General features: G+C 34.7%; 1 protein-coding gene across 8 annotated transcripts in view; it reads left to right on the forward strand.

Annotated features, from left to right (window-relative positions):
• Nucleotides 1-25225, forward strand: part of kek5 (kekkon 5) — a 231193-nt gene that overhangs the window by 120591 nt on the left and 85377 nt on the right. For all 8 annotated transcript variants that reach the window (XR_011396343.1, XR_011396344.1, XM_070109465.1 and 5 more), the window contains one exon: nt 137-449. The gene's annotated coding sequence lies outside the window, so the exon portion shown is untranslated. The remainder of the gene's footprint in view (nt 1-136; nt 450-25225) is intronic.

The raw sequence follows: 25225 nt of genomic DNA on the forward strand, positions 1-25225 counted from the left end.
GCCATTTCCGGCCACCAACATCATCATATTTTATCTATTTCTTATTGCCAATAAATGTCACAACGTTGCCAATTGCATTAGTCTTTGATATTACGTTAACCTTAAACACATTTCTTCTTCTTCTCTTTTATTGCAGATATTTTTAGTATTTCCTTAATACTCACAGATGTATGCTATTTGATCTCACAAGCGGTATTCGATTGTAACGGGAGTAGTTTTGCGCTGGCGGATCAAAGCAGCTGTTGCTCCAAGCGACACATATACACACACAAATACGCATACATATACATGAATGGCGCAATAAATGCACACAAATGTGCAACATTATCCGCAAATATGTAAAAGCCAATGTCAACAGCGAAACAACTGTCACGGCAACAACAACAACCACCAGCAGCCAGCAATAACAGCACACAGCAAAGTATAAAAGCAGGAAATCACATTTTGAGGTAAGTACGCAATTTGAGTTGACAGATATATGTATATACAACAACAACATATGGTAACAGCAACAACACATATAGTAACAACAATAACGCTTAAACATATGCAAACTGTTTACTTTTCTGTTTCGGTTTGAGTGTGCGCGCATGTGTGCGTGTGGAATAAATTGCTTCTTTTCACATTTTTGACAAGAAAAAACTGTGCGATTTCTCTTTTGCAATTTCGGTTTGATTTTTTCACTCACTTACACACATACATACACACACACACACATGCACCAGCATCATACTTCGACTGTCGCTGTGAATCACTGCCCTCCATCTCTGCCTCTCTACATCAGTTGGCTCACAGTATTGCAACAAAAATTTGTTTATTTACCAACGGATCAAGCGGAAAGAGGGAGATGGGGGGTAGTGGTCGCACTATGTCATCATGTGAATTTGTTTGCGTAAGCTCGATGAGTGCATTAAATCAACAAATGCGAAATATGAAATTCATGAAGAGCGTTTGCTGCTGGCGACAGCTGCTCTGCAACAACCAAATCAACCCGAAATCATTTGCTGGCATTTCATATACATATGTACATATTCACATATTTACTGCAGCCAGCAGGTACAATAATTTTACACACGTGAATTTATACAAGTACATACCGACAGGAAGTGTTCCGGTAAACCGTTAAAAATTCGCAATTACGCCTGCAACAATTTTTCGTTGCATTTTAATTGTTGTTGTTAATTTATTATTGAAATCCGCGCATAAATAAATTTGAAGACTCATGTAAGCGTTTATGTAAATAAGTATGCATTTGTGGCATCTTTTCTCCAGCTTTTCGACTTGAAATATTTAAGACAAGCATACTATAAGCTTCAAATTATAATACACACTTCAAAAGTGCATTTCTTATAGCATTAAAATGTATAAAAAATTATCTTAATTTTGCTCGGTCAGTTTGCAAGCCAGCTGTATACTATAATATTCTGATCTGAATAATTTCTTTGGAGATCGTACCGTTGTTTTAGACAATAATCCTTTGCCGGATTTCGTGAAGATTTCACGTCAAATAAAAAAGTTTCCATTTAAGGGGTTTTGATGGATCAGATTGTATGGCAGCTATTTACTTAATTCGGAGATTGTACTGCTGTCATAGGCAATAATCCATGTCAAATTTCAGAAAAATATCTCATCAAATACAAAAGTTTTCCATACAAGTAATGGGATTTGACCAATTTTTGTAGCTATATGCCACATTGGTCCCATATCATCATATCAATATCTCAAAAAGATGAGAAAATAGTTCGCGCATATATAGACGGACAGACGGAAATGGCTAAATCAACACATATATATATTTTATAGTGTCTCCGATGTTTCCTTTGGGGTATAACAAGCTTCGTGGCAAACTTACTATATTCTGTTTATAACCGTTATCGACGTAAAGATAGTATCCATACAATGACCAACGATTAATCAAAAATTGACTATTGGCAGCGTTAAAAAAATTAATTTTACTAAAAAATTTGGTCGTTTTTGACCTGCCAAAATTCGGTTTTTATCAGGTCCAAGAAAATTGAGCGGTTGGTTACAAGGCTGCAACTCAAAAAAAAATTTGAAATATTCTACTAAAATTTTAGCACGATATAGTTAAAGTTATAGATAGACAAGCGATATATGTCAGGATAAAATTTTTGATTTTTACAAAATGTCACACCAGGTGCGCCACTTAATTACCGTAATATTCAATATGGTCTCAAGTTAATCTCGAATTCTAATTATGTTTTCAAACATTTACGTTCAGCTGAATGTGTATTTATTTCAATTACTGCTGTCAAAGACTAAACGAAACCACATTAAGCCACCACAGATAAATCAACTGACTTGTAATATCGCTGCTATACTGAATCTCATTCATCTTAAAATACTTAGAAAGATGATCAGTATCAATCGATTATCCAAGAGTGTTAAAAATTAAACATTAGTGAGTCGATTCTAGTGATAATAAATACAGCTCTCTTTATATTCAACGAAAAAATAAAAAAGTTTTTATTTTTATTTCGACCTTTACCTACATTCATACAAGTATCTGTATATCCTTCGTGACAGCTCTAGCAGCAAAATTGAAATCCGAAAAACCTCAAATGCACTTAAATAATTTCAGTTCAATCAATGCTGTGAATTAATCCCCAATAGAGATGTTATTGACGGCCATTCAATGTACTCATCACTCATATGACAGTGATGATGATAAAGTGAGCATTTTAAAAACGGCAATGCTTCAAATTCGATTTCTTATTTATGTATATACGTACTTTCATGTCGTTTAGAAACTGTTGCTTGACCTACATATTTGGAAACTAATATGCATGTCCGTATATGAAAGTACTAAATAGCATCAATCAGAAGTGATTGAAATATATCTCACTACCTTAAAAATGGTAGTCTCTCGTAATTCTTCTTCATATTCTCTTCCTCCTTGAGGCGTGATTTGTGATGTTGTTTTATTTTGATATTAGGTTGTTCGATAACAATTTATTTTTAAATACCCAGAACGTCTGGTCTGTAGAAGACATCATTATAATGACCTGTTATTGCTGGCATATTTGTTGTATGGTTACTCGCCCATTTTTTGCAAAACAAAAAATATTCGAAGTGACTTTAAATGCTTTCTAAATCAAATATTCGTAAGAGCATTGTAACTGTTATGAACTGAAATGTATTCAAGTAGGCAACGATTTCTTTAATTCCGTAAAAAAAGTTATACATTTACATAGTTATATGTTCTTATATACTCGTATATGTAATATATAGCCAAACTAGAAGTTTGTATATAGTTTACTACATGAAAAGTGTACTTTTGCTGATACATATACGTATGCTGTAGAATTCGATTCGTGACTATTATTTATTCAAAATGCAGACTACTTCTTCTAAATTTACATTTTTCTTCTTCGTTGTCAATTGTTTACTTTTCTGGTTGTACGGAGGTGCCTACTACTAATTCACTTAGATGTCTAAGACATTCTAAGGCTATTCTCGTACCTAAATTGTCAGAGATCTTCACAATTGCTATATAAAAAGGTTACAGGCTTAAATTGTGTTTATTCTTAATCGTTTTCTAAATCAGAGGCGAATCGTACAACCAACTCTCATAAGTAAAAACACCTAACATATATTATAATTATACCAATAAAAAAGCGTTGAACTCGTGTTGTGACTTTTAAAAAAATTGATTCGACAAGAGAGCAGAGACCATAGGGAAGAAAAGAGAAAAGCGGCGAAAGGATACTGACAGATGTATGTATGTGAGATGAAGTTTTTATATAAGAATATAAAATATAGAATGGTAATTTGATACTTCCTTTTGAGTTGATATATGCTAACCAATCACGAAATTTTTTTTGTGTGACTATAGACAAGCATTCCAGTAGCCTTCACGAGAGGGTTGGGAAAAGTTCAAAAAATTCATTGGTATAAAAACTTTTCTTATTAAAGATAATAGGTTTTTCGATAACCTTTTATACTCTAAACAGGGTTACTCTAAAATTGGGTTACCCAGAAGGAAACCTCGGAGACTTTATGAGGTGCACGCTTAAATGTTTGGCGTGACAAGCTGAATGAATTTAGCTATAACCGCCTGTTTGTACATAACCGAAGCAGTCCCTCAGTTTTTGAGATATCGGTCTGATTTCGCGCACGTATTTTGCTCTAGAAGAAGCTGCTTATTTAATGGAACCGCAAACATCGGACGACTCTAGCATATAGTCGCCATATTAACTGATCAGTCAAATTCAAGTTCTTGTATGTAAAACTGTTTTATTTGACAAGATCTTCGTAGAAATTGCTGATATCGGAATACTATAGCGTATAGCCGCCATAAAAACTGTCCGATCAAAGTCTTTCTTGGGAAAGAAATATTAAAAAAAAAAGTTTATTTACTATCAGCCATTAGTTTTGCTTAAGTTGAAATAATTTATAACTAATAAGGTTTGAAATTCCGAAAACATCAAAAGTTGGAATCACCTTGGCCTCATAAGAAAGCAATATCTCTTAATCTAGGAACAGTATTTTATTAGTCACCAAATAACAAATACAAAAAAATGAAGGTGAGCTTTTTTGTGTTATTCACCACTTTCACATGTCACATAAATGTGCATATTATTACAAATAACTGTATACGTATATATATCATATATGTATATATACATAAACGAACAAAATGAAAAATTATGACAGCAAGTTACGTGAGTTTGAGTGGGGAAAAGGTCAAACCAGGCGGCACTAATTTTAAATTACACTTGTGGAACATATTATATATATATGTATATATTAAAGATATTATATGAAATGCGCATACAAGTACTATATGTACATATATATACCTCGGATATAAAAAAAAATACCGTTCTACATATGCGCTCACAAGAGGCCACATTCATTTTGCTTAATATTTGGCCAAATCTTATTATTATTTAAGAGCCTTAAGGACCCAACTAACAAAGGCTGAAAGCTAAAGAAATATGAGCAGGCAAGCAAAAATGAAGGGACCCAAACGAGAGAGACAGTCAAAAGAGTAGCGACAAGATAAAATGCTGAAAATTTATGTGACTTTAAAGACGCACGCTCGAGCGCGAGTGTACGTGTGTGTGTGTGTGTGCTTGTACGTACATGTGAGTGCCCGTATGTGTGTGTATGTACAGAAAGTGAAATTGTGGCTGAAATTTATGACTAACCCACTTTGAACTTTGCTTGTTTCACTCTCTTTCGTTGCGCGTGACTCCTACTGCTGGCTTTTTCATTAAAGTTATAAAACTTTTTATGTTGTTGCATATACACATACGTACGATTGTAAGTGGAAAGTCTGTTAAGCCGGAAGCTGTGCTCTCAGCGTAGTCTCCTATATGGCGGTCATGTTTAAATTGCATTTGCATGACTAAGGCGGCACACCCATCCACACACATACAGCAATCTCTCAGAAAAAGGGCTAATATGAAATGTGTAATAATTTTTAAATTCCCTGTATATTTCAGCCAGCATTTCTTTTGCCAAAATTTGTTTTCAATTTCATGCTTCCATCGCGCATTTGCCTGGCCTACTCAAAGTGATTTCGCTTTTTGTTTTTCATTTTTCATTGTTGAGTTAGCACAAAGTGGCATGTAAATTGTTATAAGGCAATACAAGTATGCTATAAATAATGGGAAGAGTGCTTTGCAGACTTTACACTTTGTAAATATTTTTTACACAATAATTTTGATTAGCTCTACTGGCGCCAATATAAAAACTTCTGTTAAAAGCTTTTGCATGGTGGATAGGTATGCCAAAAAAATTAAATAATATTAAAATATATTTTAAGAACTTTTCGTTGAGAAATATTGAAGAAATTTTGCATGAATTATTGTTAAAACAATGGTACAATCTCCATAGAAATTGTTGAGATCGGATCACTAAAGCATAAAGCTGCTATACAAACTTACCGAACAAAAGTATTTGTAAAGCGTATCATAGCTTCCTTGCAACTAAAGCTAACGTGTTTTTGTTTTGCTTTGCATACTTTTAATATATTTTGTTCTCAAAAACTTTTGAATTTGTAATAATTCATACATAAGTTTAACTGTAAAAATACTATGTATCAAAGACTGGCTTACAAAAATTCTGATTTGTTAATTTTTGTACAGAAATATATATTTCGACATTTATTTATCATAGCAATGTGTCTTGTAACACCTCTTTCTATATGGCAACCCTGTTCGAGCAATAGGTTTTCGATTCAGTGTTCATTATTTGAGTTACCACATATGTGTTTACAAAGTTGCTATAGTTGGCAAAAACAGACAAATTTAGTTGCAGGTTTAGGCGTTCTCAACTTCCCCTCGAATTATACCTGATTTTTGAGTATATTTACTACTTTATTGTTATATAATTTTTCTGAATCTTTTTAATTAAGCTAACTTTACTTTATACTCTTAAAACTGTTGTTTAATTTTGACTTCGAAATTCGAAATCAAAATGAAATTCTAATTAGTTGGCAACTCTGTTTTTGAAAAAAATTGAATTGAAATAAAATTTTGTACTAACTTTATAGATTATCGCTTTGTCCATCTTAATATTTTAAATTAATTTTAAAAATATTTTAAATATTTTAATTTTACTATATTTGCTCCACTGTGCCTATGGCTATGTTTTGTCAATTTAAACGATAATTAAATTTTTTCCAATCACATAGCCATTTATTTAGGTAGCTTAGTCAATATTTCATTTTGGTTGCACCATATAGGCTTGGAAAAAGGATATATCCAGCACCAGCGAGCAAGCAGAATTTTATTTATGAAATATAAAAGCAAAAATCATGCTAAAAGCACACTCGAAATTAAGATGCAAAAAGCTACAACATAAACAACGCTGATTACTTTAATCTTTCAGTGGTTTCCGTTGCCTACGGCACGTGTGCACTTCAGTCAATGCCTAGCAAATAACAACCCACACACATACAACCCCGCACTCCGCTGACTAACAAGCACAAACTAGAGTTTACATTTCAGCAGCAGCGCACCACTTTTGCAGTCGTGTCTCATGTGTTTGTGCATAAAAAGTTTATTTATTCCCCCACTTTGAAAAGCACGACCTTCCTTTGGTGCACCTTGAACTTTTTCAGACGCTTAGCGCCGCCCGCAGCAGCGTTGCATGTATGCATATGCATGTTGCAAGTGCAACATTAGATATTCAAATCGTATCGCATGTAAGGGATGCAAGTAAGGCTGCAGCGCCACTTATGTGCGTATATATATATGTATATATATATGGTAGTACTGAAGTGAGTCATGAAAAAAGTATTCTAAATTGTATGCCACAGCGCAAATAAAACGAAAGTATTTTTCACTGAATATTCAACATAAATGTTTGCACATATTGCCATACGACTCGCACACCGAGTTGCCACCCAATTTTTTAGCGCACATTTACTTATACATTTTCATATGCGAATGCATGCTTTCGTTCCCCCACCTCTCCATTCTCGTGCGACCTTCTCACGCTTAACAGCGAGCGACAGCACTTTGCGTTAAAAGCAAAACTCTCGCCGCCACTTCCGTTGCATTTTGCTTGCTGTTGTTGTTGTTGCTTACCTGGTATTTGTTGTATTCATTGTTTGCTTGGATAAAATTTACGCTAATTCCCTGCACGCCCTTACCGCAGTCTACCTACCTGATCACTCATAAATTTCATTATCGCAGCACGCTTTTTCCCGTTATGCCGCAGCGCGCAAATTGTAAATTTCAATATTCACGAAGTTCTGCAACATATTTTAACTTACTTTCTCTCGTGCTGTCACCGTACTTTAGACTCATTTACCGTTTGTTACTAATGTAAGCCAGCGGCAGAAAGCGCGCTCACTGATTTTCGTTGCACTTTCGGAGCATAATTACAACAGTGAACGCTAATGTGCCTAGAAAGAGCAAAAAGTTGTAGTGAAAATTGTATAAAAATGTCTCTTTCTACTCGCAATGTCACCCAGTGTAGCTTTCGCTTTAATTTTGTGAATAAATGAATGTATTCATTATTTTTTTTTTTAATTAAAATCGTCATTAAAATATTTTCCAGCTTTGTGAGCATTATAAATTGTGCGAAAAAATGTAAAGAATATTATATGTAGCAAATATTACTCGACTGTATAATTCTCACAACCTATACCGCTTTTGTAGCCGAGTAGCCTTATTAATAATGCCATACTTTTATTATCATATTAATTTCTTAATTGGTTTCTAAAACAATTGTAGTCTTCTGCAAATAATAAAAATCAGCTTCTCCGGCAGTGCAACGAACGCGCACATATCCGTAACTCCAAACATTTAACCGAAATTCTTAAACAGCTACTTTCACTGCGAACTATGACCTACGCATCGTTGAGAAAAGCTCGTAAAATCTACATATAATTTCACTGTCCACGATGTCCACCTGAAAAATTTATGTTAGTACTCTCTGTTAACTATGCGACATTGATTGGATTTTTGTGTTTTCACACAGGGTGAACATGATAAAATTATTTACCTGTATTAAAAGAATTAGTGGCTTCAAATACGTAAAAATTCAAAAACATTGTTGTGAAAATTCAAAAATCTCGAGATAAATTCGGGTATAACATATGTTCATGAGAATATGTGACTAATGCTACTTTTGTTATTTTGATATGGAATGAACTGTTAACTTTTGTTCCATGGCCATGCTCGAAACCTTTGAAGATACTTATTGAATACTTTTATGCCTTTCAGACTGCAAAGGAGTCAAATCGTTTTAAAAATGTATGGACTCTTTCTACCGTGATTATAATACTATGAACAAGGTATATTAAGTTTGCCACGAAGTTTTTAACACACAGAAAGAAACGTCGGAAAACCTATTAAGTATATATATGTATATATATAAATGATCAGCATGACGAGCTGAGTCAATTTAGCCATGTCCATCTCCGAAATCCATTTTTCATATTATCTTACTCTTCTTCTTCTTTTATGAGACACAACCCTTACCTATAACTCAGGTTACGTCAGTGATTCATTTGAATGTATTGTAGTTCTGCAAATAAATTTTAAATCGGTTGTTTCCTTGGAAAAGTTTTGTTCCTAAATTTTCAATATCTTTTTATTCGTTTTTTCGTGAGCGGTAGTATCTGCTAACTGTCAACTCTATAATTTTTTCCACAATGTTTTTCATTGACGCAAATCACTCTTATTTTATAAATTGCTAATGAATAGACTTTATTGAAAAATCTTAAGAATAAAATGGTGAGGCTATGCACAGAGGAACATTAAATTTGTTTAGAATAAAGATAATGTCTTCGGATGCACTTTTTTGAAAACAGTAAATGAATATATTTTTATGGGTGTTTTCTTCCATTTCGTAGATAATTCAGTTAAAATCCATATACATATATTTATAACATGTCACGTTTCGTCCGGGGTAAACTGCTAAACTACTGAACGGCTTTTTGTAAAATTTAGCACACTGTATTCAGTTTGAACCAACTTAAAAGATAGCTTAGCTAAAACGAGTCATAAATAAAAATTATATTTCTAAACCAAAGCAAGTGTTTAAACTTAAAAAAAAAATTGATTTTTTTTATAATTCTGAGTAAAATGCTTAATGACAAATTCATTTTTTTTCCATTGACAAATATATTTGTAACAATAATAACATAATTAAAGCTCAAGTACAATCCCGTGTATTCTTTTACCGGCAAAAGCCTTTTCGATTTTATTGGGAAATAATATAATTATTTACTTATTAACTTTTCTCAACTAAAAATATTAATATATTTTTCATGCACTAATTTCCCATTCTATGCCTTTTACTTAGCGCTAATGAGCGTGTAATTTTTATGGAATTCCATATGAGCTTAAAAACAAACACACACAGAACTTAGATCGCCTTTCTAATGAAACCTGCATAATCACCCAAATATGTATGTGTGTCGGCACATATGCAATTACAATGCAAAGGGTTAACACTTAATCATCAACTTCTTCCGGCATGTAATTATACACGCTTCAATACGCTTGCTACGGTGTTGTTAATTTCATTTCATTCACTCAACTCGAGCATAGTAATTATAAGTTGTGTGCAATTAGTCGCCTTTAGCGTTTCGAATGCGGCTGCTCATGCATACTACATGCCTGCATGTGGTTAGTCATTCGATACCTCGATACCAACGCGTGAACTCTCATACAGACATACACACATACAAATTGTTTAATTTAAATATTAATGTCTGACACATGTCCTTGTGCGACACGCCTACTTGCAGGCCATTTACCAATCTAATGCCATTATTTCGGTATGATTTTGCCTTTGTGGCCAAATGCTTCATGTGCGCCATGGCGTATACGTACATTTTTTCTTCAAAATCGCACACATTGTATTTATTGTATGAAATTACTTACTTATTTATTTATATGGATAATTACACCGTTTCATTATTTGGGTGTCGATACTAAGCGGTCAACGATTGTCGTAATAAGTTCTTTATTGATTGTTTTTCTTTTACAAAATATATTTTGTAAAGTCATACAAGTATGTATGTGTGCCGATGTTTGTATGCGTGAGCTTTTGTCGTCATAGTTAGCAATTGCGCTACAATATAACCAGGATATATTAAATTTTCGAAGAAGTTTGTAACGCCCTGAAGAAAACGCCGGAGACCCAACGCCACACGCCAATTAGTCCCTCTGTTTGCGAGATATCGATCTGAAATTTTACACACGTTTTTTTTGCCTTCAGAAGCTGATCATTAGTCGGCAGCGCCGATATGGGAGCACTATAGCATACAGCTGCCATAGAAAAAGAACGATCAAAATCGATCTCTCGTACTTTTTGTTTAACAAAATATCTTCACGAAACTTTGCGCGGTTTATTGTATAAGTCAACGGCACAATCTTCCAACAAATTATTATTTAGATCGAACCAACGTAACATATAGCTGCCATACAAATTGACCGATCGAAATCAAGTTCTGGTATAGAGACTTTTTTATTTGTACGTTATTTTAGGTCCGGTGAAACCGAAGTAAGCGTTCTTCTTATTTCATTTATTCTTAAATATAATTTTTGTCAAATATTTGCTAATAATGAATCAAAATATTCCACCAACAAGGTCATATTTATTTTGTGGTCTGAAATCCAAATATTATTGCTTGTGAAAAATTATAATTTATATGCCAATGTACTACCTAGTGAGACTATTTTGTTCAACACTTTACAATAATAGAGATTATTTCAAAATGTTAAGAGTAAAACCCTCCCCCTCCACTTTCAAAAGCTCCAGTGTTGAAAATTTTAGTACTTATTTGCAATTCGCTAAATCTAGGAGAGGGGTGAATCGCATAAACAACTTGTATAAAAGCTGTTCACTAACATAATCAATCAGAGATAGAAGAGCAAATGGCTAGACCACCATAAAGAGGTATGTACTCTCTCTTTTTGAGGAGCCAATTGGACAACGTTGTTATTGCTTTCATATGTACATGCTTTTGAAAAAAAAAAATCGTGAGAGTAGTGAAGTGGCGAATCAAAGACTGTTAGCATCATTTCGAGAGATATGCGAAGTTGAATCATTCTAATATGAAGATCAGCTTCAATTTAAATTTTTCTCTTTCTTCCATGAAGATTGATTGCTAATATACAGTTTTGTATATATGTCTTTTCTTTCGAGGAATATACTTAGAAGACCTCTTAACTTCTCAAACTACATCAATGTGAATGAAAACTTGATTTAAAATTATAAACACAATTTTTCTAAAAACTGAAGTCAGTAACAATCGAAAGCATGCGATCATCTCTCAAAAATCTCAACTAAATCCGAAACGGAAATGTTTTTCAAAATCTCAATTTATTTTGTTAAATAAAAACGAACTGCGCTTTTTATTTGGATGTCAAATTTATGCACCGGCATATCCGGCAATACAGCGCTATAATTTTCTTTTATTTTTCATTTCTGCTACTTACCCTTGCTTGCTTTTCTTGCGCTTCTCGTCTTACACAATGTGACGTGTAAATTATGCATGTCGCACGTTCGCTTGAAGGCAAAAAGGCGGCACTACATGTATGTACTTTTAGACAGATATACATATGTACATATGTGTTCATGTGCCTCCATGTGCATATAAAATGTGCGGGCACTCGGTCGGTTTAACGACTTTAATCTACTGCCTTGTAAAATGGTTAAAAATGCTAATTTGCTTATGTTGCCTAAATAGGTGGTTACATATTACTTACACACCTACATATTTACATACATATACATATAGTATGTATGTATAAATATATATAAGTTTTACCAAGCAAGCCAGCGCTCGCTTAAACAACCAAATTGTGAATTAAGTAATTCCATGAAAACATTAAGAATTAAAGCAGTGCAGTTAAAATGAAAACACAATACAACAAATAAAGAAAAAAAAAAACAGCGACCAAATTACAGTAGTTCACAATAAAATAAAATTTTATAAGCATAACACACGTTCACATGCCCTTGAACCGGCAATAAATCACGTTTGTTCTTAACAATTGGCCCACAGGACTACACAGCATACAACTTAATAAAAGGCTACACACATACGAGTACACACTTGCACATACATTTATGGTATATATATGTATATATACATCTACATATATATATTTATATTCATTGTGCCATTGTTTACCTGCCGTTGGCCAACTGTCAAGCAGTGCTTTTTGTTTGTGCTTTTCAAAACACTACCCACTAAGCAACTAAGTCCTGGCCGGCTTGTTACTGGCAGCTTGTCGCTTCTGCTTGCCACCAAGCACTGGCAGTAGCAAGTTGTGCTTATTAACAATTTATTCGTTGCTTTAGTGGCAAGCAGTGGCTTTTCGTTGGATTTTCGGTGACGTGCTGGATGGATCTGGCGCACGAACTTGATTTGTGCAGTTAAAAGTATGTATACACGCATACATACAGACATGACTTCATATTAACTTCAGCCAGTTTTATTTATTTATATTAACTTCCTTTTTTACTTGCACGTACTCGCATTTCTTTTTTTTTTGGAAATTTGTATTTTGTTTTTTCGAGTTTCGTCTTTAATTTGAGGCAGCATAAATTAAAGGTGAATTATTCAACGGCCCGTCATCACGCACGTTTGAATTCGGAGCACAAATGTCGAGTGTGATATGATTTTAATTAAATTGAAGGATGTTTTAGTTTCTAGGTACAGTGATTTTGTGTCATATTTTGGCAATTAAGCGAAAGTGTACAATAAAAGTCAAGATGAGTATTTTACTTTAAAAATACTACTAGAATATACTAGATTCCCTAATCTCCATTGAATTCACTCGCTCTCTCTGTCTCTATACTTATATTTGAGATATTTATTTTTTTCTATCTATCCATATCGTTCTCTATACTTTCTTATACCATAAAAATTCGACTAGAATATACTAGATGCGATACTTCTCCCTCCCTCTATAACTCCTTTTCCCTTCGTAAATATCTTTATTTCTCTCTCTCGCTGTCTCTATAACTATATATTTCTTTCGCCCGCTGTATTTCTATCATTTTCTCCTTCTATCTATCTCTCATCTAAGTCTCCTTAAGTGAACAAAATTAATTGTTTAAGAAAAACTGTTCTTTCAATCCTACCACTGAAAGCACTTCGTTTTGACCTCTCTCTACCCCACTCAGTTACCGAAATATTTTCTTTGGTGTAAAGCTATATGAAAATAAGAACTGAAAATAAAGCTATTGCAAATGGATGAACTCTTTTTAGGACTAAGAGCAGTTTTTTTCGACCGCGAAGGCTTGATGTGCTCCACTTATTAAGTACTAAATCCATATATTCTTCAGCAGCTTAAAGCATGAACGAAAGTAACTATTTTTTTTTTGTTGGAAAAGAAGCAGAATTCCCACAAAATTGCTAAGGTTTAGGAGTCAAAATTCTGAAACAAGAATAAAAAAAATTTAGAGATTGTCTTTGCATATAGTTCTAGCTGATTTAAAAATTTTAATTCTTGAAATTATTATTATTTAATATCAAAATTTTCTAAATTAGAAAACTTCGAATCGCTAGCTGATGCTGGAGTTAAAATGATTAAGCAACTCATGTCATCTTAAAAGACAGCTAAAATTCATACATTGGTCAAATACATTCTACATTCTTCAAAAAAATCTGTGAACATTTTTTACTGCTCTTCCTCTTTTCACTAAGCAAGCGTACAGTTCTCAGACGCTTAAAGGAATTTCAACATTTCTCAAGAACTCCAAAATATATACATACACATAAAAAATGTGAAATTTCAAACAGCTCATTAAATTTTCATATGTACACAAAACTGAAATGAAATAAAAAATCAACATTCTTGTAAGAATGCAATGCCAATTGTATTGCAGTGACAACCTGAAGAGAAAATAAATAAAACTTGTGAAAAATAAACAGTAAACATTATGCATTTCGTGGAATGCGTATGACAACGCAGGCACACAAGAAAGTACTTGCTTAAGTCAATATATAGAGCTGGCACATGTGCCCGTTAAGGCTTAAAAGAGCGTTGATGTGGACTGTCCTAGTAAGAAAGTTTGGAAAATGTTATAGAAATGAGAGAATTAAATGTGCAGCAGTAGCTGTGAGCCGATATTAACGGTGTCTGCTCTCACCTATCTTTGGCTCTAAAGGCACCTGTGGTGACGTCACATTAGCTAATGACAGTTACGCTCAAAAAACACACAGAGCTCCTATTTCTTAGCCATTTTGGAGCAATTTCAGCTTTGAGAGTTTCCTTCATAATTTCACTTTTATATCATAACTAAAATATTTTGCTCAGATTTTTTATTAAAAATATATTTTTTTCGTCTTCTCTTCGATGTTCTAAAATCATCATTGATTTTACAACAACTTATCAATAGTTTTATCTTACATTTTTTCGCTCATTCTAAAAAAATTTTTTTCAGAGTGTGTGAAGAGCGCATTTTTGAGATATTTCCAATACTCTCAGTTCTTATGTCAGCTGTATTTATAAAACTGAAACAAAGTTAGGTGAAAGTTGGATCTCTTATTATTTCATACAAATTATTGAGTTAGCAGTAGCAACTTACACGTCTTGCTTGATCTCTTTACAAGCATCAGCATCACATTTCCTACTGTGTCTGTTAAGTTGTCATACAATACTTGCTGTCGGCCTTTGCCAGCATTATTTCCGACACATTCGCAACATTTTCGTCAGGCACATGCAATTTAGCTCTACATTTGCACTCCGCGTAGAGACCGGCTAAAGCAACGGCGGTGTGCCCTTTTTTGGTAGCGCTGTTAGCAGGAATGCATTGTCGCTGAAATTAGTCGGTTGCAATGTAGCTAACTTGACTTTTGCCTTATTGCAAACATTTTCTGTAGAACATTACACATTCCGGATGACTTTGTGGCCACAAAATATTAGCCACAAAGCAATGCAAAGGTTGAGAGAGTGAAGTAGCGGGAAAGGGAAATATGATTGTCATTGCAGACGATGACAGCAAAGACGACGACAACGACAGCGATGGCAAATGCTTAAGCAGCAGGCAGCAGGCAATTTCGTATAATGCAGAGAGAGCACAAGGCAGGGAAGTGGAAGGAGGCAGGAATATGGTGCTAACCAAAAAGTCAACCTGACGATTTATGGGCAACGTCAAAATGCCGCCGTTGCAGTGTCTGTTGCATTTTCAGCGAAATTATTCGTTTTAATTTGTGTTCCTTCAATTTTTTTACTTTTCATCTTTTTTGTTTGCGAAACTCGCTTATTTGCCTTTACATTGGCTGTCTGCCTTACTGAGAACGTAAAAGTTTTGTTTTACTATTTTCGATATCATAAACCTAAACCATGTGCTCGCAGTTAGTATGTGATGTTATTTGTATTTGTTGGTAGCGGTCCAGACTGCAGCTGCTCAGCGCAGTCATGCTGTGCTCGAACTTTGTTGAGTTGCCACTAAACTTGCCACAGTTCATCTTTCAACATTTCATTATATGGTATTACGCGATTTTTTGCTGCCCTGCAATTTTGCTATTTTCAGGTTCAAAGTTGCCAGTCACGGGAATATCCGCCGTTAATACCCGTGATATGTATATATTTAAAGGGGAGTATGTAAAAGTGTATGGAGCAGTGTGAGAGCACACAAGAACCCAGTGGATAAATGTAAATGTTATTAGTTTCGATTTGTTACTAGTAAACTAATTCAGTTAAGGAGTTATGTCCACTTGCAAGTTAGGAAAAGCCTTTTCCTTAAACTTTTTTTCGAAATAGCCTTTTATTCTATGTGTTAAAAAATGTTCATTTTAATAAACGTTTGATTAATTTTAAAAAATTTTGAATCCTCTTGACCCACCAAAAGGTATCTACCGTGGAGGGGAAGTTGTTCGCTGAAATTTATATCAAATCTAAAAATCAAGAAAATGTTTTGTTACCATAGATAAGAACAGATAGTGATCGAGGTACTAGTAAAATTGTGATTTTTGAGAAAATGGTGAAAAATGTGTTTTTTCTTGTGAAAAAGTTTGCACTTCAGAGTGGGTTAAAAAATCGATATTATTGTCAAAAACCTTAGTCTTTCGATCAGTATCTATCAAATATATCTAAGAAACTCGTGCGTTCCAGTCATTTCGGAGAAGTTTTCCTCACCGTCTCTGAAAACAACGTTTCGAGAAAAACACGTTTTTGGTTTTGGAAACCGATTACACTAAACTACATAAAACACTCATATCTACAAAACTATTTGCCAGATCATCTTCAAATATTCGGAGAATATTCTCAAATATATGTACATTCTATATTTATACAAAAAATGTCGATAAATGGATCCTTTGTTTGAGAAGGTTTTTACTGACCCAAACGTTATCGGTATGAATAAGCTTTGATATCATTTTTGTCAAATATAATATATGCCATGCAAACTCAGTAGTAACCGCTCCTGATACTCCTTGACGTCACCATATATGTCACACAGAAACAAAACTAAAAAAAATTTTGAGCAGTTTATAAACATCTAATCCCCAACTAGTTTCTAATAAAACTAGTTAATAAAACCAACTAGTTCACGACTAGTCACTTTAGCTTTATATACGACATAGGATGTGGAATGAATTTATCAGGCTTTTAATCCATTCCTTCATTGCTGCAACACCCACATGCATACCCCGACCATAGGAAGTACTAAAATAACATTTATTGTATTCACAGCAACTTTATAACCAGTCGCTAGCAACAGACAACATGCCATAAAACCGCTCAGATTTTCATGCCCGCCACAGGATGGCAAGCGGACGCATGAGTCAAACACCCAGACCACAAAAGCCCCACTGTGAAAAGCGAGCGGAAACGCAAGATGCTGGCTGTCGCGGCGCCATGTAAGGTAATAATTGAGCAAAGTGAACAATGCCGGCAGGGCATGCCACACACTCATTGTGGCGGGAACATAGGTATTTGCTTTAACAATCACAAGCGAGCGTGAATCCGATGCACTGCCTTGCGGCCAATAAGGCTGCATGCTCGGGCGGCGCATCAAATTCGGAATACATTTCCCTTTGAAGGGGCGAAGAAACGCATTCGCGCGCCACTGTGGTCGCTTTGGTGATGACGTTTGTGCTGTATAACGGTGCGGCGGCATAACCATGACGACAACGCACTATTGTCGCAAAGACGTAGCCCAGCAAGTTAATGACCTTTTTGTGTGTGATATAAAAAATAAAAGTGGGCGGGTCGTGTGCGCGCCACAAGTTGCAAGCTAGGCTGGTGTGACGGCTGATGTGAGGCTTCCACTGTTGAGGATTACTCACATACACACCAACGCTTTGTGGCTGCTGTGTTTTGGAGTTAAAAGCATGTTTTTTCTTTTGCCTCTGCCTTGCATCCGCCACTTTGCGAGCGTCAAATCGCCCGCAGCGCTACAGATGACAATCTTCACGCGTTCGAGTTCATTGGTTGTTGTGTTGAATGTGTAATAAAATATAATTTCAGCAGCGGCCTGTCATTATTGTTGCAGCAATATTTATTTTCAATTTTAATGCTTGAGCTTCATTCTTTATATCTCCCCCCGCTCTACTCTCTTCGCTGCGCTGCTGGTTTTCGCGCATTTTAATTTATCTATATTTTCATATCTACTTGGACACTAACAGTAGATAACCGCGCTTCCGTTTCCTATCCTCACAGTTCACACAGACACTCCCCCAACTTTGCGCTTGTTTTCAACAGCAGACGCTCACCGCTTCCATGCTGCGTCGTCTGTCTGCCTTCTTCTGCTCTTTGGTTACGACGCTGTCATTTTTTTTACGCCAGACAGACACTTGCCACAAAATTGTTGGCGCTCGTTGGCATTTTCATTTTTATTAGAAAATGTTTGTGGGAAAAAGTGACGTTAAAGTGTCTGCTGCTTCTTGGCATGCTTGGCATCCGCCCAGCGCCGTGGTTGCTGTTGTCACAACAGACTAGACAAACTCGTTTGTTTTTGATGCTATGACAGCGCAGTCAAAATTGCACGCCCTTCTGTGTGGGTGCGGGTTAAATGTTAAGTTTTGTACTTATGGTTCTTTGAGGTGTGAGGAAAGTTGAGTTTTTTGCGCTTTCGTTACATTCTTAAGTGTCAAAAAGTATATTAATGTAAAGCGTAGAAGTAACATTTTTTTCGGTGAGGCTTTTAGACGAGCTTTAATTAATCACTATAATTACACGATTCATTTTGAGAATGATTTTACATAAAGTTATTAAAAGTTTGTGTCTACTTTGGGTATTTCGAAAGTTAAATGAAATGACTGTAGTTGAGATTCAGACTCCTCCCACTTTCAGGATCAGTTAGATGTAGTGATATGTCCGCGTGATAAAGAAACTTCCGTAGCGTGAAACTATCCCCAGTCTTTATTACTCTATAGATACAGCAAAAATCGCTATCGAGCTTGAGAATCATTATTGAGATGGAGCATCATTAGCAGGTATGTTATGTTAACCAAAGAGGTTAGATTGACAGTGAAAATTGTTTAATAGTAGTTCCAGATGGTTGTAACTAATCTCTAGAAATTCTCGACCCTCATTTCAAAACTATAAACTAAAAACTAATAAATGTACATCCTTTGGAATTATAATATAAAAGCTCTATTGTGTTCCTATCCCTTTAGCATCCTCGATTCTAAGTTGCTCCAAAAAAAATTGTACTCAGCAACCGAATTTTTGCACCAGATCCCTTTATAAAAGATTAGCAGGTATAGTTTAAATATAGCCCATAGTTTTTGACAAGTCTTGAGGGTTGTGTGAGGCCAACTTCGGTCGAATAACAGCAACCAAAAGTCTGAACTACAATCTTGCTGTACGTTTGGGTCTATAACGAAATTAATTGAGTAGAGGTCTATTAGATCCCATGAGTGATACAGCTTCTACTTTTGATAGGTTTTACACGACCTAAATTTAGTTGATAAATATCACGTCGTCACGATTAGTAGCATCCGAGAAAAAGTAGGGTTTCTCATTTTATATACATATGTACATCCAGCTTTGTGGAACGGAACAGAAACCAATACTCTTGCTGCCCTACCCTACATGGACTTAAAAGTTTTTGGTCTGACTGAGAGATTATGTCAGCTTCTCTCAGCTTGTGAAACAACCGATAAATTCCACGGATTACGAATTTCTATCCTCTGTATTTGCTGGACTTAGCTAACAGCGACTACTTCCTTTCTTCCAGCCACAAAAAGTTGCTCACTGGAAAAAGATCTCACTAAAATGAGAATGTCAAGATGAAGACAAAAGTACTTTTGAGAGTCTCGAGGGTTCACAGGGCAGAAATTTTGTTATACCGTTGTAAAATAGTACATCATTCTAGATTATCTTAAAGAATTAAGGCAATTTTCAGTCAAAAAGTGTTTCTTCATTGTAGAACCAAAGACTTTTCAGTCCATGCCGTAAGTTTTCGAAGGGCTTCAAAAGAAATGTTATCACCCACACATGCTATCTCCCTCTAGTGCCTTATGGATATAAAACACTTTTTGAAATATCGATTTGAAACTTTGAACGCGTCCTTCTTTCCTCTAGAAATTGCACATCTGTTCGAACCGCCGATATCGGGCGACTCTAGCTTTTAGCTGCTACTGTAACCTAAGTTGCCGTATAAACCGACCTATCAAAGTCAGAATAAAGATAATCTTATACTATAAAATATGCACTCATGAGGGTATTCTATTTTCGGTGCAATATATTATGCTAAATATAAGGGGAAGTTCTGAACTCACCGACCAGTCTAGTTCTAATCCCCTAAATACAATTTCAGCACTTTCGAAATTTCAAATTTATCTATATTTACAGATTTACCTAAACTTACTCGCATTACAAACCCACTTTTATGCCACACTTCAGTCTCGCAAACGTTAAAACAAATTTGCAACCTTTGCACAATCACGCGCACAACCCTCACTGCGTCTGGCGTAAGTCAATCAGTCAAAACGGCGTCGTCAAGTAGCGCAGTTATGCAGTTATCGAGTCAGTGACCCAAGTGGTTTCGCACTTTAATTAGCAAATTATTTTACGACTGCGCGAAAGGGTCGTGTTGCAAGCGCGTGTGTTAATACACCAACACACATACACACAGGTATATGCGAAAAACATTTCATGTTGCACAAAATCACGCTTCGCGCTACTTACGTAAACACATTTAGTTCGCGAACAAAAAAATGCGCAAAGAGTTGCTGCAATTACAATTATTGCAGCTGCTGCTGAAGTGGGTTGCCGCACATACTCAGTTTTGCTATTTTTTGTGTGGCTTTTATTTGTTTTTGTTTTTAATTTGTTGCTTATTAATGCGCACAAAAAAAACGCATTATATTTCTTGAAATTTCAGTTGCAATGTTGCAACTTCGAAACTTGAATGCTAAGTACTTTGGCGTGCTCGACTGTGCGATATTTTGTGGCATGCGAAAATTAATGCGGCGGCAACTTGGCATTGGTTGCATTTTATGCCTCATTACATGTGACAGCCTCATTGCGTCATGGCAAGCATATCAAAAGGGCGCACTGCTTGCGAAAAATAAATGAATTACAACGAAAGTGCAGTAAATTGAATGACGAGAAGGGTGGTTGCCAGCAGTGTTGAATAACCCTTTGATAAGTGGATATACGAGTTATGGAAAATTTAGAATTTAAGAAACGAAAATTTGACATCTTTTACAAAACTTTTCGAACTTCTACTTCAGCTGAGTGTAAAAATAACAGAAATCGCATTTGGTGTGTGACTTCGCTAATATGTGTTGACGCCTAATTGTAGGCAACAATTTTTTTAAATATGGAAATTTTATATAAAAATATAACAAATATATAACATGAATTATTCTTCATTTATGAAAGATACTATAATTATATTTAATATGAATAGAGTTGCTTGCATGTAGCCGCATGAATGAATATAATGTTACTGTAAAGCTATAGTTGAAATTTCAAGTGGATGCGGTGTAGTCTGCGACTACAATGGTCGACCGATTTGAAAAATGCAGTTTCTAGAAAATCCATTTAAAATTGTTTGTGCTTTGGATTGGACAAAACGTTTTTTAACATTACAACATTTGTATAATTTTTTTAAGAACCTAAAGAACATTTTTATGACCACCCTCTAAACGGGTTTATATCTACTTGCAAGTCAAATAAATACGTTTGCTTGTAATTCTTTTTTGACGAGGCTTTCTATTTAATAATAATTAATTAAAAATTATGATTATTCAAAAAATTTAATGAGCTATAATAACCAGTAATACATTTTTAAAAAATTTCGATTGCGTTGATCTCGCAGCCAACCTTCAGAAGGACCTCCGAAAAAGGTGTGAAAGCTTTTTCTGTATAAAATTATCTCCAAAGTCCAATCCAATCCACAAACTAAAAAAAATCTTATTCCCATAGATAAATACAGTTAATTGTCGGAAGACTAGTCAAAATTTTGATTTTTGACAATATGGCGGCTTCCCAAAAAAAGTCACTTTTTGTAAAAACAATTACATTTCAAAGTGCCTTAACAAAATTAAATTATTATCAAAGACCTTATTTTGAGTAAAAATAAAAACCGATTTTTTGAAATTCCGATAGTTAAAAAACCAAGAAATGCTTCTTTTTTTTTAATTCACTTCATTCATTCATTCTTCATATAAAGACTAGAAAAACAATAATTAAAATAAAATGTTTAACTTATAATATCCAATTGAAAACTAAACAGGCACTCTTAGTTAGATTTATCTTTATAAATATTTTTTCTATAAAATATATAATAAATAAATAATCTACTTATAAATAATGTTTTACCAATATTATTATACTCATAATATGCAATAAATTCTTTAAAATTATAAAATTGCCTTCCCACACCGCAACTGCAAATTGAGTGTCATTATTCTTAACATGTTTCATATTATTAAAGTATTCTATATATGCAATTTATTGCACAAATTCCTTTCATTATATATACATATATATATGTGAGTGCGCGTAATATTTGCAACCACGGCAGCAATCATGGTTGCAAAATTAATTTCTGAGTGAAAATGAACGTGACCCATATATTGTTGCGGCCAACGCCAACCAACAACTTGCCAACCAACCGAACAGACAACAATAACAACAAGCGAGGCATTCAACAGCCAACCCACAATTTAGCCAATTTAGCAAATAACCATGGCCCATAACGCCCCAGTTACCCACTTTGGCAACTGTATGAATAACAATGCGGAACGCACACATACACACACATAAACCTTTACTCACGCACGCATGCATATATATATATAAAAATCGCATTAGACCAACAACTACCATTGACATTAGCTTAATTCGTTCGTAGCTACCACCCCCCACCCGGCCGCTTGTTGCATGCTATTTTGCGCTTGCAACATTTTTCATGCGATTTTCCGAGTGTCGGTCAGAGTGCGATTTCATAAGTGTGGCAATGCGGCAACGGCAAGTTGCTACTTGCAATTTACGCGTTCATGCTTGTTTTTTTTTTTGCTTTTTTTTTTTGTTATAAAATATAAATCTATTGTTTTTCGGTTGCAACATTTTTTCTCGCAGCGTAAATTAACGTTCGCGAGCAGATGCGTTAAAATTATTTTATTTATGTTTATGTGGGTGTATAATATAATATATATATATGTATATATTTGTATATATGTGCATAGCATATAGCATATAGCGTTGCATATTCACAATTTTATGGCTGACAGAGTATGATTTTGACGAACAACCAGCGAAGTTGTGGCAAAACTTTTTACGCTTCGTTATGCACAATTATTGAGATCGTTGTCGCTGCTTTTAAATATTAATGCGATTGTTTTTCATGAGTTTCACAGCGTAAAATACTCGTCAAAGTAGTCATTAAATTTTATAAGTCGTCATAATAGTGAATTGCATAACTATGTATGTATATGCAATTTTCACACAGTACTATTGCTGCTACGAATTAATTAATGATGTAATTTTATAGCTCAGTCATTACAATAGTCAAGTGGTTCTCACAGGTATATGTATAGATATTCTTTATTTAGAGCTTAATGACTATATTTTTTTTGAGAATAGAGCACTTGCCCTCTAACTAAATGGTATATCAAATTTCATTCAATCAAAATCATGAAATGAGAAATTCACGCAAAATTATGGCATCAATGTGAAATCAAAAATACTTAAACACAAGTATAAGAATCATATCTTTTTAACCATTTTGTAACTTAACACAAATAATTCATAGTCAATTTAGCAGTCCTATATGTAGATGATCGAATTAGGACGAGAGGCTTGGAAGAAAATTCGAAACGATCGAAAAATAAAATTTTCACTGTTCTTCCAGACCGTGTTGTTTCTTTGAACTCAAAATATTCGGAATGGAATCGACGAAAGAGAAATTGTCACATACATAAATGGCTGTCACAATATCAGGAACGTAAACATCATTCAAACTTTCAACCTCCTGACTTGTGTTTTCGCCTTTATCGAAGAAAAACTGTAAAATCAGTTTATGCAATAAATCTTATACCATTGATTGCCTGTAACGTTTCTTAAAAAATTTTAAAAATTGTAAAAAAATGCATATACCAATATCTTACATTTGTATATTATATGAAAAATTAATTTTAGGATAGGAAAAATGTTTCTCTCATAACCTGGTTATTAAGCTCTACAGCGCATTATAAAACGAAATTTTCGAAAAGCTATGCACAAAAACAAAAGTTGTATGTCCTGAACCGGGTATATTAGGTTGTACACGAAGTTTGTTAGATCCAAAAGGAAACGTCGGAGACCCTTTAAAGTATATATATATATAAATGATCAGCGTGACAAGCTGAGTTGATTTTGGCATGTCTGTGCTGTCTGTCCGTCTTATCTGTATATACGCGAACCAGTCCCTTAGTTTTTGAGATATCGCTCTGAAATTTCGCACACGTTCTTTTCTCGCCAAGAAGCTGTTCATTTGTCGGAACCGCTATAACATATAGTTGGCATACAAACTGAACGTATGGAAATCTTTTTTAGTTGACGAGATATCTTTATGAAATTTTGCCTGGATTATTTTCCAGGACAACGCTAAAATATCCGAATTTTTTTTAGATAGTATTACTATAGCATATAGCTGCCATACAAAGTGATCGATCAAAATTAAGTTCTTGTTTGGCAAACTTTTTTATTTGTGAAAGGCTTTCTAGCTTTGGTACAACCGCAGTTAACATGTTTTTGTGTTTAAATATATTTATATTTTTATTATTTATGAAATGATATTTCAAAATTAAAGCACTTAATATCATAGCGATGTTTTACGCTTGCAAACACTCTCCTACAATCCGTTGAAAGCTTCCATGCTACTTATCGCGTTTTTTAATCTACGACTTAAATACAATTCGTTAAAAATTTTAACCGCTAAAAATGCTCACGCCAGCTTCACAGTCTTAGCTGCACTTAAATTTTGTATGACTCGAAACACGCTCGTAAACTAGCAACAGTAGCGCAAAAAAATACTAACTATTTACATTTGAAAATGCAGTAAAACAGCAGATAATCTCTAACCGAGCAACTCCTACCGACCTCCACCGACCGCACCTCAAATCCACGCAACCAAGCGCAAGTTCGTTCCCATTGTGTATTACAGTGCGCACCAACTAATTTGCATAAGCGAACTGTTTTGCGGTTGCCATTGAAAGTGATTGCACGCGCGCCGTAAGGGGGCTCACGAAATGACAGCAAAAACGCATACAGACAATCGTAATCACACGTTTGAGTGACAGCAACATGCCCGCCTAACCGGGAAGAGTTCT

This window comes from Bactrocera oleae, chromosome 5, assembly GCF_042242935.1.
Source record: "Bactrocera oleae isolate idBacOlea1 chromosome 5, idBacOlea1, whole genome shotgun sequence".
In the NCBI taxonomy this organism is placed as follows: domain Eukaryota; kingdom Metazoa; phylum Arthropoda; class Insecta; order Diptera; family Tephritidae; genus Bactrocera; species Bactrocera oleae.